At 39.4% G+C, this 14,946-nt stretch overlaps 1 protein-coding gene across 5 annotated transcripts in view; it reads right to left on the bottom strand.

Annotated features, from left to right (window-relative positions):
• Positions 1-14,652, bottom strand: part of ASB2 (ankyrin repeat and SOCS box containing 2) — a 97,404-nt gene extending 82,752 nt beyond the window's left edge. For 4 of the 5 annotated variants that reach the window (XM_069086014.1, XM_069086016.1, XM_069086017.1 and 1 more), the window contains exon 1: positions 14,295-14,650. The gene's annotated coding sequence lies outside the window, so the exon portion shown is untranslated. Of the gene's footprint in view, positions 1-14,294 lie in introns of all 5 variants that reach the window. The other variant, XM_069086019.1, reaches the window with a different exon arrangement.
• Between the last annotated feature and the right edge of the window lie 294 nt (positions 14,653-14,946).

The raw sequence follows: 14,946 nt of genomic DNA, 5'->3' as shown, positions 1-14,946 counted from the left end.
GTGTGTGTGTGTGTGTGTGTGTGTGTGTGTGTGTGTGTGTGTGTGTGAAGTCATCTTCCTGAGTTCAAATCTAGCCTCGGCCATTTACTAGCTGTGTGGCCCTGGCAAGCCATTTAACCCTATTTGTCTCACTTTCCTCATCTATAAAATGAGCTGGAGAAGGAAATGACAAACTACTCCCTGTCTTTGCCAAGAAAACCCCAAGTGAGGTCATGAAGAGTCTGAATAATGACTGAAACAACAATAAAGTGTGTGTGTGTGTATTTCTGTATACATGTGTGGATTACTATATTGGGGTGTGTAGAGCCTCTGCACAGGCTGTTTCCCTCTTCTGAAATGTTCTTTCCCTTCATCTCCTCTTAGAATCTATCTCTCTTCCTTCGATATTTGACTCAAACCCTACCTACTGAAGAAGGACTTTGCCAGTTCTGTCAGTGGCTGAGGCCTTCTCTTCTAAGGACACCTTCCATCTGCTTTCTATTTATCTTGTATGTACATTTTTATTCACATGTTGTCTCCTCTGTCAGAATGAAAGCCCCTTGAGGGCAAGGATTATTTTTTTTAATCTTCTTTTGTATCCCTAGCACTTAGCACATGGGACATGGTAAGTACATTATAAATGATCAATTGATCAATTAATTGTATAGGTGTGTGTTTGAGTATATGTATGTTTGTGTGTTTGGGGGATAAAGTCTTAGGACAGAGCCCAAGCAATCCTACACCAGCATGCCTTTGCTTGTTTTCTGACACCTGTTTCCTCTCATCAACTATGGAACAATGAAAAAACAAACCCCAAAAGAAGGCCATAAAGCTGAGAATTAACATTTGGGTGGGATCTTGAGAGGACTCCAGTGAGATCTTTTGAATGGGTTTGGGGGAAAAGAGTCTCTCTAATAGCCCCAAACTTTAAATGTAGAAAATTAACTTCCTATATAACCTCACTAGACACAATACCCATGGCAGCTATTATTATATCTACTCTACAGATAGAAGGGGAAACTGAGATACAGAGTAATTAATCAACTTGACCAAAGTCAAGCATCATGAAAGTCCTGACAGGGCTCCTTTTTTGGAAGCAATTCAGATTTTGATCATTATATGACAAAGCCTAAGGGACTTTGATCTTCCTCTGCCAGAACTGGCCCTGTCTTTATTTTGGCGGCTGCTGGCCAGTACAGCTGCGGTCAAAAATAACACTGTGATTCTCAGCACCCTTAGCCTCCCTCGGGATGATGACACATGGGAATCACATGGGGCACTGGAACGAAATCCTGGCAACCTCCTGACTTAGTCCTTTCAAATGTCAATAATACACTCACAGGTTGCCGTAGGGTAGAAATGGAGTATTATTTTTCCTAATCCAACTGGCTGGATAGTGTTCAAATCATCACCAAATAGTCAACAGTCTCTAAGTGGGTTGGGAGAATGATAACATTCTATTCCCCAGGACCCCTTGTCCTCCCTCTTGCCCTCTCCTCCCACCCACCTCCATCCAAATCCTATCTATCCTTCAGGACCCAGTTCAAGCCTCATCTACTCAAGAAAAAATCTTCCTATCCATCCCTTCTCCCAAATCCTACTGCACTATTTATTACTGACTAGTTCTCTATTGATGCTATCTTTCATTCTGTTTCACGTGTCTTCTCCCACAGGATTAGAATCATAGAATATCAGTCCTTAGACCACACAATGTGAGAACACATAGCATGGAATGTTAGAACAGAAAAGAGACCTTGGAACACAGAATGTTAAAGCTGGAAGGGGCTTCATAGATTCTTTAGTCAACGGGTTCTTAAACTGGGGTTCAGAGATCCCCAACTGGTCCAAAAATAGATTTCAGGGTATTTGTGATATTGAAAAGGAAAAAAAATACATCTTTGCTTTTACAGACTCTTTGTTTCCATGAGTTTGTAAATAGATTTTGTTTTATGCATTTAAAAACATGATTCCATGAAAGTGTCCATAAGCTTCACCAGATACCAAAGGGGTGCATGGCACAGAAAGTTAAGAACTCCTACACCAATCCAATCCCTTCATTTCAAAGATGAAGAAACAGTGACCCAGACAGGAAAATTACTTGACCAGAGGGACCCATCTAGGTAGTGTCAGGCTGGGATAAATCAATTGATGAATTAATAACCCAGGTGTCCTCATCTCTAGTATTGTGTCCTTCCCCTTAATTGCCTCATTCTTTGAGGAACCAGATGGTAACATACTTGGATACTCAATCACACTTTGCACAGAATTTTCAAAAAAAAGTTGCACAACTGGTTTTCTAGAAGGTAGCCTGGGATGGTACAAAGGACACTGGACTGGCAACTGGGAGACTTGGGTTTGAGTCTCCACTCTTCCACTTGTTAGCTGAGTGATCTTGAACAAATCACCTCACCTTCTGAAACTTAAATTTCCTCCTTTGTAAAATAAAGGAGTTGTACTAGAAGGCATCTAAGTTCCCTTCCAGCCTTGATGTTCTGTGGTTCAAAGGTCAGTTTAGTCATTGCCAATTGGCTCACTAAATTGGAGATATCCTCTCCTAACTATCAAGTACAGCAAGCTGCTCCATTTTGTTGGCAGCAATTCCCTTGGAAGTTGGACCTTTTCTTCCCTTCTCTTCTTTCTTTCCTACTTCTTTCCTCCCCACAAAAATCTATTGTCTTAAATCCATTCCCTCGGGGCATAGCTGGGTAACTGACAGAGTACTTTAAACAATTAATTCAAGCTCAGAAATTAATTACTTCCAGCCATTACATTTTATTCTTAGTGATTTATTGTAATAGCTCACATCCCAACAATCTTAAGCTCTATAAAACCTCTGCATACACTAACTCATTACATGTTCTCCCCATTTTGCAAATGAGAAAATTGAGGTTCAGAGAGATTAATGACTTGCTTAAGGTAATGTCAGAGACAAATATGAAACCCTGTGTCCTTACTATAAGTCCTGGGATCTTTCTACTACACCCACACAGTATCCCAATAGGTCTTAAGGAGGTATTTTTCCTAGATCATATTTGCATTTTAGCAAGAAGTTTTGATGTCTTCCTCCAAAAGACTCGGAGAGATTACAGTCCTGGGGACAACATTGTGGTGGGGGACTGGATGGCATCTGGATGTTTTGAGGTGGGGAAAGTGGGCTCTTGGCCCTTCTTAAGTCAGACCATATCATCAGCCTCCTCTTCCACTTGCAAAGGACAGGCCATTGCTGTCCATGTCATTCTTGCCCTTATTGGATGAGAGAGATCATTCCATTTCTCTGGCTGAGATCCACAGACTGTGGCTCACAGCTTGGGAGTTTTGACAGGTTAGCTAATCCCATAGCCTCTCCGTGCTTCAGGTATCCAGTTTCATAGTCTAGTTTGAGCTAAGACCATGAGGGTATTGAACCTCTTCCCCTGTACAAAGTTTTTCATAAAGCTTCTCTTGGCCTTTCTAACCATGGGCTTAAATACTAGCATCAAAGTCCTCAATCTCTAATGAAGGATTAGACCCCTTTGACCTTGCCAGATTTCATAATGCTTTATACTCTTCTTAAGAACTTATGATATTTCAAAGGCAGAGTTAAGATGGCAGAGTAAAGGCAGAGACTCACCTGAGTTCTCCCCTAAACTTCTCCAAATGCCTTTAAATAATGACTCTAGACAAATTCTAGAGCAGCAGAACCCTCAAGAAAATGGAATGAAACAATTTTTCCAGCTCACGACAACTTGAAAAGTCTACTGCACCAGGGTGAAAGTGGAGCATAGGCCATCCCAGTGCAGACCAAGAGCAGGCCTCAGGGCAAGTGAATCAGTGGCAGTACTGGCAGGTTCCAGACCTCTCAGCCCTCTATGGGTAAGGGGAATGAACAATGGGTCAGAAGGAGATTTGCAGGGGTCCCTTTGCTGACTCCAGGAGCAAGACTCTGTTACATTGCTTATACTTGGATTTGGCTCGCAGTCCTGAGTCTTGTTCTAGTGTGAGGGGGAGCACTGGCACACCAGAGTTTGCAGCCACAGGGGAGCAGGGACCCTGTTCACAGCTCCAGGGTTGAAAAATGTACTTGTGGTCACTCACGAACCAGTGCACAGCACAGGAGAGTAGTAAAGACACCTTTCCCTAGATCATACCACCTTGGAAGAACCAAAAACTTACAGGTCCCCAAAATTACTTCTGAAAACAAATGCACAAAAAATCCCTGAAGCTTGGGACAGTGCCCCCTCCACTTGGGAAGTAGAGTCCCACTTCAGGATAGAGTTAAAAGTTAAGTAAAAGGCTGAAAAATGAGCAAACAGGAAAAAATCTGACCATAGGAAGTTACTGTGGTGACAAGGAAGATCAAAACACACACTTGGAAGAAGACAACAAAGTGAAAATTTCCACATACAAAGCCTCAGAGAAAAATATAAATTGATCTCAGGCCAAGGAAGAGCTCAAAAAGGATTTTAAAAATCAAGTAAGAGGTAAAAGAAAAATTGGGAAGAGAAATGAGAGTGATGCAAGAAAATTATGAAAAAGAGTCAACAGCTTGATAAAGGAGGCACAAAAAAATACTGAAGAAAAATACCACCCTAAAAATAGAATAGGAAAAATGGTTAAAGAGGTACAGAAATTCAGTAAAGAGAAGAATGCCTTGAAAAACAGAATAGGCCAAATGGAAAAAATTCACCAAAGAGAAGAACTATTTGAAAAGTAGAATTAGTCAAATGGAAAAAAAGTTACAAAAGTTCACTGAAAAAAACAATTCCTTAAAAGTTAAAATTGGCAAGCAGAAGCTAATGACTTTATGAGACATCAAGGAAAAAATAAATAAAATCAAAAGAATGAAAAAAATTGAAGAATATGTGAAATATCTCATTGGATAAACAACTGATCTAGAGAATAGTTCCAGGAGAGATGATTTAAGAATTATTGGACTACCTGAAAGTCATGATAAAAAAAGAAGCTTAGACATCATCTTTCAAGAAATCATCAAGCAAAACTGCCCTGACATTCTAGAACCAGAGGGCAAAATAGAAATTGAAAGAATCTGCTAATCACCTCCTGAAAGAGATCCCACAATGAAAACTCCCAGGAATATAATATTATAGTCAAATTCCAGACCTGCTAGGTCAAGGTGAAAATACAGCAAGCAGCCAAAAAGAAATAATTCAGATATTGTGGATCCACAGTCAGAATAACACAAGACTTAGCAGCTTCTACATACAAGGATCAGAAGGCTTGGAATATGATATTCCTGAGGGTAAAGGAGCTAGGATCACAACCAAAAAATCACCTGCCCAGCAAAACTGAGTATAATCCTTCAGGTAAAAAAAAAAGGATATTCAATGAAATAGAGGACTTTCAAGCAGTCCTGATTGGGGAAAAAAAACAGAATTGAATCGAAAATTTGACTTTTAAATATAAGATGCAAAAGAAGCATAAAAAGGCAAATAGGAAAGAGAAGTCACAAGGGATTCAATAAGTTTAAACTGTTTATGGGAAAATTATACATGAGAAAATTATATTTATAACTCCTAAAAACTTTCTTATTATTAGGGCAGTTAGAAGGAGTATATATAGAAAGAAAGCAAAGGTGTGATTTGAACGGTATGATTATCTAAACAAATAAAATTAAGTCATGAGAAAGAATGCACTGGGAAAAGGCAAAAGGGAGAGGTAGAATGGGATAAATTATCTGACATAAAAGAGGTCTGAAAGAGATTTTACAGCAGAGGGGGAAATGAGGGAAAAGGGAAGGTGAGCATACAAACCTTACTCTCATCGGAATTGGCTCAAAGAGGGAATGATATACACAGTCAGTTGGCTGTAGAAATCTATTTTACCATACAGGAAAGTTGGAAGGGAAGGGGATAAGAGAAAGGGGTCAAAGCTGATGGAAGGGAGGGCAGTGTGGGAGAGGTAAAAGTCAGAAGGAAACACTTTTGAAAATGGGCAGGGAAGAGATTAGGATAAAGAAGGGAAAAATAGGATGAAGGGAAATATATAGTTGGTAATCATTACTGTGAAAAAATTTTACAGCGAGTTTCTCTGATAAAGACTTCATTTCTCAAACATATAGAAAACTAAGTCAAAATTTCTAGAAATAATAGCAATTCCTTAATTGATAAATTATCAAAGCATATGAATAGGGAGTAATCTGTAAGTAATCAAAGCTCTCTGTAGTCATATGAAAAAATGTTCTAAATCACTATGGATGTAAGAAATTGGCTACTACTCACACCTGTCAGATTGGTTAATATGACAGAAAAAGAAAATGAAAAATATTGGAGGGAATGTGGATAAATTAAAAGACTAATGTACTATTGGTGAGGTTGTATACTGATTCAACCATTCTGGAGAGCAATTTGGAACTATGCCCAAAGGGCTATGAAACCATGCATACCGTTTGACCAAGCAATACCACTACTAGGTCTGTATCCAAAAGAGATAAAAAGAAAAAGGACTTATGTGTACTAAAATATTTGTAGTTGCTCTTTAAGTGGTGGCAAAGAATTGGAAATTGAGGGGATGTATGTCAATTGGGGAAGGGCTGAATAAGTTGTTGTATATGACTGTGATGGAATACTAGTGTGCTATAAGAAATGATGAGCAGGATGCTCTCAGAAAAACACGGAAAGACTTACATGAACTGATGCAAAGTGAAATGAGCAGAACCAGGAGAACACTGTACACAGTAACAGCAATATTGTATGATGATCTATTATGAATACCTTAACTATTCTCAGCAATAGTGATCCAAGACAATTCTGTAGGAAAGGTGCTGTCCATCTCCAGAAAAAAACTGGTAGATCCCGAATGCTTTTTCTTTACTTTCTTTATTTTTCTTGTTGTTTTGTCAGTGTTTTTTTTTTCACAGAATGACTTACATGGTAAAATGTTTTGCATGACTACTCATGTATAACCTAAGTCAAATCGCTTGCCTTCTCTATGGGAGAGGGAGAGGAGGAAGGGAGAAAATTTGGAACTCAAATTTGAAAAAAAAAAAGAATGTCAAAATTGTCTTTACATGTAATTGGAAAAAAATATTAAATAAATTTTTAAAAATAAAAATAAAAACTTATCATATTTCAATTGTTGTTATATGTGTCTATGCCTCACATACCTCCTCCTACTACTCTTTGAGGGCAGGGATTTATATTGTTTGTATCTCATAGCTCCTAGAATAATGTAAAATCCTTCTACTAGCCAACCATTTGATGATGAGCCTCTCCGTCTTTAGTTCAGCTGGTCCTTGGACAGCAGAAACAGTATGTCCTCAGTACCATATTCAAAGCTTTCTTTCAGAGAGGACCTGTCAGAACTTGAGCTCTGCTGGCACAACATGTGAGAGACCAGGGTCAGGTGCCTACCATTATCAAGTAGGCATCAGAATAGAACTTTTATGGACCCATAATGCCCAATAAATATTTGTTGAGTGAATAAGTCAATAATAATAACACATTCCTTTAATCACTTTAAAATTTACAAAGCACTTTCCTCAAAACACTTTGGGAAGTAAATGCATTTTTAACCCCATTTTACAGACTGGGTAACTGAGGCTTAGAAAGGTGAAGCAAATAATCACAAAGCTATTAAGTCTAATAGCTAGGATTCAAAGCCAGGTCTCCTAGCCTCAAGTCTTTTCTTCTTTCCACTATACTTATCAAGTTACTTTGCTTTGGTTTTCTCATCTGTAAAACAGAGATAATAACAATACTTCCCTCTCAGGATTTTTGTGAAAATGAGATAATATTTTTAAATGCTTAGCACAGTGCCTGGCACATAGTAAGTATTATGTAAATGTTTTCTATTATTACTACTACTATTTCTACTGCTGTTTTTACTACACTTCCTGGATGGATGGATGGATGGATGGATGAATGGATGGATGGATGGATAGATAGGTAGTTAGTTGGTTGACTATTGAATGAAGTGAAAAATGAAGGGTTTAACCAACTCAGGCAACCAATCTAAATTATTCAGGCTATAAAATTCCACTCTGACTCCTAACTTCCCTAGGACTCTAACCAAATTGAGGCATTTTAGTTCAAGAAAATGAGATCAAGAACTAATTATGGAGAAGTTAAAAAAGCTTCTTACTTTGCTGAGGGCCCAGTCTAGATTAGATAACATGAATGTTATGTAATGGACCCAGTCAGTACAATTTTGTGACTTCCTCTAGTTTCATTTAATTACACAAACACACACATGCTCACAAACACACATGCACGCACCTTCTCTAATCTTCAATCATCCTGTCTCTCTATAATCTTCCTATCTAATCCTTAGCTCTCCCATCTAGAGGCTTTTTCCCTGCTGACTACAAATACCATAAATCTTTCCCCATCCTCTCTGGATCCTACTATCCCCTCAAAATCTTGGACCTTTCTTCCCCTTTCATCTAAACTCCTAGAAAAAAGCTGTCAATACTTGTTGGATCCACTTCTCTCACTCAGTTTCTCAATTTTCACAGCCTTGGTTCCAACCTTCTCTCTTATCTGAAACTACTCTCCCCAAATTTACCAATGATCTCAAATGACCAAGTCTAAATGGCCTTTTCTTGATCTTTCTTCTTCACCTCTGCAGCATCTGACATTGTAGTCTTCCTAGGTAATTTCTTCTCTTGGGGTTTTTATGACATCAATCTTTCTTGGTTCTATTTTTCCAATGGTTCCTTTTCAGTCTTCTTTGGTGCATTATTATTCCTATTATGCCCACTATCTATAGTTATGCCAAAAGTTCTATCCTTTATCTTCTTTTTTCTCTTCCTTGGAGACCTCAGTAACTTGCCATGGTCTTAATTATCATTTCTATGCTGATGAATCCCAAATTTATACATGTACATGTAATAATAGCTAGCATTTATATTGCATTTTAAGGTTTGCAAGGCACTTATATGAATATTAGCTCATTTGATCATCACAACAACCCTGGGACATTAATTTTACATATTAGGAAACTGAGGCAGACAGCGGTTAAGTGACTTTCCCAGGATTACACAACTAATAAATATCATCTTCCTGACTCCAGGTCCAGCACTCTATATACTGTGCCTATGCATTTATGTACGTGCATTATACATTCATGTATATGTGTGTGCATGTAGGTAGGTAAGTATCCCTAGTTTCTTTCCTGAGCTCTAGTCTCACATTACCAATTGCTTATTGGACATTTAAACTAGATGCCCCATTGTTGTTGTTTAGTCATTTTCAGTTATGAACCCATTCTTCTTTGACTGCATTTGGGAGTTTTCTTGACAAAGACACTGGAGTGGTTTGCCATTTCCTTCTACAGTTCATTTTTACAGATGAGGAAAATGAGGCAAACAGGGTGAAGTTACTTGCCCAAGGGCACATAACTAGTGTCTGAGGCCAGATTTGAAGTCAAGTCTTCCTGACTCTAGGCAAGACACTCTACCTACCAAGTCACCTAACTGCCCTAGATGTCTTCTAGGCTTCTCAAATTCCATGTGCCTCAAACCAAACTCATTATCTTTGCCCCAAAATTCATTTCTCTTCTGACCTTTCCTAATATTGTCAAGGGAACCACCATCCTTCTAGTCTTCTAGGCTCTTAACCTCAGCATTATCCTCAACCCCACATATTAATCAGTTGATAGATCTTGCCACTTCTACCCCACAACATTCTTCCTATGTGACCCTTGTCTCCACTGACATAATCACTGACCTGATTCAAGTCCTCATCACCTCTTGTTTGGTCTATTACGATAGCCTCTTAACTGGTTTCCCTGCCTCTAGCCTCTACTCTATCCAGCTGCAAAAATGATTTTCCAAAATCAAATGTCCGCCCATATCACTCCCCTATTCAATAAACTTCAATGGGTCCCTTTTTCCTCCAGGATCAAATATAAACTGTTTGGCTGGACATTTAAAACTCCACCACCTGGTTCCAATTTACCTTTCCAGCCTCATTACATATAACTCCTTTTCACAAATTCTATGGTCCAGTCAAATTGGCCTTCTTATCATTCCTCATACCTGATGCATTGTCTCTGTTTCTCTGCCTTCTCGTTGGCTTTGTCCCATTGTCTTAGGATCTATAGCTCCTTATGTCACCTATCTAGCCGTTGTACCTGTTTCATATCCATCCCTTCCTGGCTGCTTTCACAGTTACAAAACTAGCTAGCCCTTAATCTCCTTTCTTCTGGGCTATTGCAATAGTTTCCTAATTGGACGTCATGTTTCTGGGCTCCACAGAGTCAGCAAAATAATCTTCCTAATGCACAGGTCTGACCATTTTACTCCACTGCTCAAAAATCTTCAGTTGTTCCTAGATGCCTGACTAAAATACAGACTCCTCTAGTTGCCCTTTAAAGCCCTCCACATGGTGTCTCCAACCTAACTTTCCAGACATACTTCACATTACTTGCTTTCACAAGCCAAGGGTCAAAGTGGCACTGTCTCCTATCTCCATGACTTAACGCAGGCAGTTCTCCCATGCCTGCAATGCCTGCTCCCTCCTCACCTCCACAACTTCAAAACTCAGGTCATCTTGCACATCCTGTTGCAAGCCTTTTCAGAGCTTTCCCACCAGTCAATGCTCTCTTCCCTCTCCAAATTACCTTGCATTGATTTCTGTGGCTACAGTTGTATCACCTAAGTAGACTGTGTCATCTAGCACCTACAGCAATACCTTACACACGATAGGCATGAATTAAATTTTTGTTGTTGAAATACGGGAGGATCCAAGGAAAAATAGGGCAATGACTCAAGAATCTTTAAGTGATTGACTGAACCTATGTGGAAGATGGTAGGTGAGTGGGTAGGTCACCTGTGTGAAGGAATAAAAGAGGGTAAGACATTAAGAAAAGATATTTGAAAGTGGTTGATAAGGTAAGGATATTTGGGAGGGAAAATCAGAGGAGAAAGATGAGAGAGACTAGAGGGGAAAAGGGAAAAGAAGAAAGGAATAGAGAGAATTGCAGAAAGGAGATAGAGGATCTCCACCCCCTTCATCCCCACCAAAATAAAAACAAATAATTCCTAGTGGTTGGAAAAGAAGAAAAGAAGGAAGGAAGAAAAGGAGAGAGATGGAAAATACAAGGAAGGAAGAAGAGAAAAGGGAGAAAATGTGTGTCAAGAAAAGGAAAAAGCATGAGAAAAGGACAGATAGTTTCATTCATTTCATAGAAAACCTGGTACACAGAAGTATAATCCAATCTGCACAAATCCCAAATCTATATAATTATATACCATTATAAACATGCTGAGAAGCAGAAAAAGTAATTTAGATTTCTTGGTCAAGTTGTTCAATCCCATCAAAGCTTCAGTTTCCTCCTCCTTACCCTGCCCCTTCACAGGATTGCTATGAGCATCCAACTAGAAAATGGTCATGAAAGTGAGTTAATGACAATAGTTAACATTTAAATAGCATTTTACATATGTTTCCTTATTTGATTCTAACAACCTGACAATAGTTGCTATTATTATCTGCGGTTTATAGATGAGAGAAACTGAAGTTGAAAGACATTTAAATGACTGCCTATGATTAATAACCAGTATGTGTCTGGGTCAGGATTCAAACTCACATCTTCCTGAGCCCAAACCCCATCACACTAGACAGCATTACAACATGCTACCTCCCATTGGAGTCATTAAGTTTTATAAGAACGTGAACTTGTTTTTGTTATTCTTGTTAATGATAACAGCATCTTAATTTGTCACAAAATACTTCTAAATCTTGAGTATCCATTCATCATCAGCCACTCTGATCTCTGAGAAGTCATCTGCTTTATCTCCCTGACTTGGGGCAAGGTTCATGTCCTAGTTAACACCTCCTTGGCTGACATCCTGCATTCCCATTTCAAGACAAATGCCAGTAAGCATGGTCTGAAATCCCCATTGAAAGCACGAGGTATCAGTGGGCCACTTGACCCAGTTTTGGGTCATGGGCTTCCCATAAAGTTAAGCATTTGCTCTTATTGCAAAGATTTCAGGAGGTCACAGGGCTAAAAAACAAAGCTGGCTTTTTCAAGTTTTAGTATAGATTCCTAGACTCCCCAGGAATTCACTCAAACAGCTGTTGACCCCCCAACCCGAGCACGGTGATCTGGCAGTGTATACCCAAAAGACACATGTAGGGAATTAACTCTCTGTGTCCAGGAGGTGTGGTATGCACAAGGGTCATAGGGATGCCTAGAAGTAGACAAGTATGGGAAGGACCTGGCAGCTGTGATTCTCCTCTGACCTCCAGCCACAAAAAACTCAAGCACCCAGATTTAGAATCCCTACATAGAGACTAATCAGTTAAGCATTTTCATTGGCTCATAGGACCACAGGAATTAAAGTTGGATGGGACCTAGAAATTCTTCAGTCCAGAGGTTCTTAACCTTTCTGTGTCATGAACCTCTTCAGCAGTCTGATGAAGTCAATGGACCCCTTTTCAGGATATTTTAAATGCACAGAACAAAATATACTGGTTATAAGGGAAACTGATTTTATTGAGATAAAGTTATCAAAGTATTATAGGTTCACAGATCCCTGATCTACTTCAACCTCATTAAACAGAGGAGGAAACCGATCCAATGAGGTGATTTGGCCAGGGTCATACAGATAGTGAGTGACAGGTTCATGACTTAAACCCAGGTGCTCTGACTTTAATTCCTGTTCTCTTACCATTGTAAAATTATCCCTTCCCAGCACCTGCTCCCAACCCCAAAACATAGGCATTCTACTTCTGCCTTATCGTATCTGGTCACTTTCAGCACATTTCACACACAAAAAAGTTCCTGGTTTCTAGTAGTGACCTACTTCTTTATACTTTTTAACAATTAAATGTATTTTTTAATTAACAGAAATCTATTTGCTCTCTCTTTGGCCCCCCACCCCACTGAGAAAAAAAGAAAAGGGAAGGCAAATTCCTTACAACAAATAACAAATCCACTTCACATTAAAGTACAGGCCCAGTTGACGAATTTTAATAGCAATGTCCTTCTGGAGAAGTCATTTCTAGGTACCTATATGGGCAGAATAATTAAGCAGTATGCCTATAGTTCAGACTCCTGATGCAGTGACAGATGATGCAAACTGGAATGGTCACAGCTCAGCGCCTAAGGAAGAAGCAAGAGGTTGCTAGTGGAGACTCTCTCCCTCCCCCACCCCCTGCAAGTAAATAGTTCCACTCTTGCTCCAGCTGTCCAGATTCATCCAACTGTTCTGGAAGTACATTTGCAACGTCTAATAATACTGTCAAGTTGTGATTTTGTAGCAAGTCACTGATTTGGAAGGTTATACAGGCATAGAGCTGTAGTCATTTTTCCCATAACTCAAGGTGCTTATAAATTTAATTGCTAACTTAAATTCATGTGACTTTTTAACAATAAAAAAAGACACAAAGTACTGCAAATCAGGAATCCTGGAGAACTAGTCCCAGTTCTACCCCCAACCTGCTATGTGCAACCTTAGGCAAGTCACTTCTCTACTTTAGCACTCAGTTTCCTAGCCTATAAAATGAATATTTTAAACTAGATCATCTAGCACAGGTTTAGAAGTCTATGTGTGACCTTTTCCACCCAGGTAGAACCATACAGCCCTTGCAATTCTAACTAGGTTTTATGAACAACTAACTCATCAAACACTCATTACTATAATGACAGAAAGCATTGTTTGAGGGATGAATGTGTGTGTGTGTGTGTGTGTACATGAGTATGTGTGTGTGATTTCACTGATCTAGAGAATTCCTCGATGTGGAAACTCCCTCCTCTGGTGTATATAAACACATTGGTATCCTGAAGAATTCACCGGGGCACTGAAAAGTTAAGTCATTTGCCCAGAGTCACACAGCCAGTTTGTGTCAGTGGCAGGGCTTGAATTCAAATCTTCCTGACTAAAGCCCACTCTGTCTATAATTGCCACACTCCCTTTCTCTACAGGCAACATTTATACAAACAAACCTTCATGCTCAATGAATAGAAATCCTTCCCCCAAAGTCCTCTTTGTACTGTCTACTACACCTGCAAGCACACAGAGTCAGCAACAACATCACAGTTAAACCTTGCCTCTTCAGATTTAGAAGCTGATCACTTAAGTGAGAGTCTGAGTAAAATCTTTCATGTAACTACATCTAACATTTCGTCTTCTGCTTTCCCCAAAATTAAATTTAAATCATGCAGCAAGCATTAGGACTAAAGACATGGAGGAAGGAGGGAGGGGAGAAGAGAGACAGTAGAAAAAAAAAGATAACTGGTCTGATTTGCAAGAAGCTCTGAGTAAATATTTCCACTACCCACCCTTTACCACTAGCAGCTCAGGCTTTGGCAACTAGCAAAACAGTCTTTATTTGCAAGTTCTAGAAAAGAAAACTGAAAACATACATTACCTGTTAGGTTCTGAAACAAGAGAACAATGACCCCAAAAAAGAATGACTTCCTTGATTATATCTTCAGATATTCATTCCTTTCCTTCCCCTTCCTCTCCCCACCCCAAACCCTAATTTTTCATCTCTCTCCTTTCCCCGAGTATCTTGATGTATTACAGCGCAGCTTTGAAACACTCCTCTTTCAAGCTGAGTTTATTTCGGGACCACCGCATGACCAGTGATGACAAGCCAAAATATAAGTTGTTATGAATCTCAGATTTCCTGTCTGAAGATTACCCTACAGAAGCTTTTATCCATCTTTTAGTCTCCCTCAGTTACATTAATTTGTTGAACTTCTCTTCATAAAGTATCCTGTAGCTAAATGGCACAGTGTTGCCCTCATGTTACAACATCATTTGTGATCCTTGACATGTAGGCCATATATGGACATGTTTCTGGAACTATCCAAAAGAGCGAGAGTGAAAAGAAGGGAGAGGGAGGAGGGGGAAGAAAAGAGAGAGGGAGAGACAGAGAGAGAGAGGAGAGGAGAGGAGAGGAGAGAAGAGGAGAGGGCGAGAGAGGAGGAGAGGGAAGGAAGCATATAGACTATCACCTGTGCAACACCAGGTAGGTAACTTCATAAGGACTCTGCAGGGTATAACGCACGTGCAGG

Source organism: Petaurus breviceps, unplaced genomic scaffold (genome assembly GCF_028583685.1).
Source record: "Petaurus breviceps papuanus isolate PSGF00001 unplaced genomic scaffold, PetGlider_PUasm1.0 177, whole genome shotgun sequence".
Taxonomy (NCBI): Eukaryota; Metazoa; Chordata; class Mammalia; order Diprotodontia; family Petauridae; genus Petaurus; species Petaurus breviceps.
Note: the sequence above shows the minus strand (reverse complement) of the source record. Positions and strands in the feature narration are given on the sequence as shown.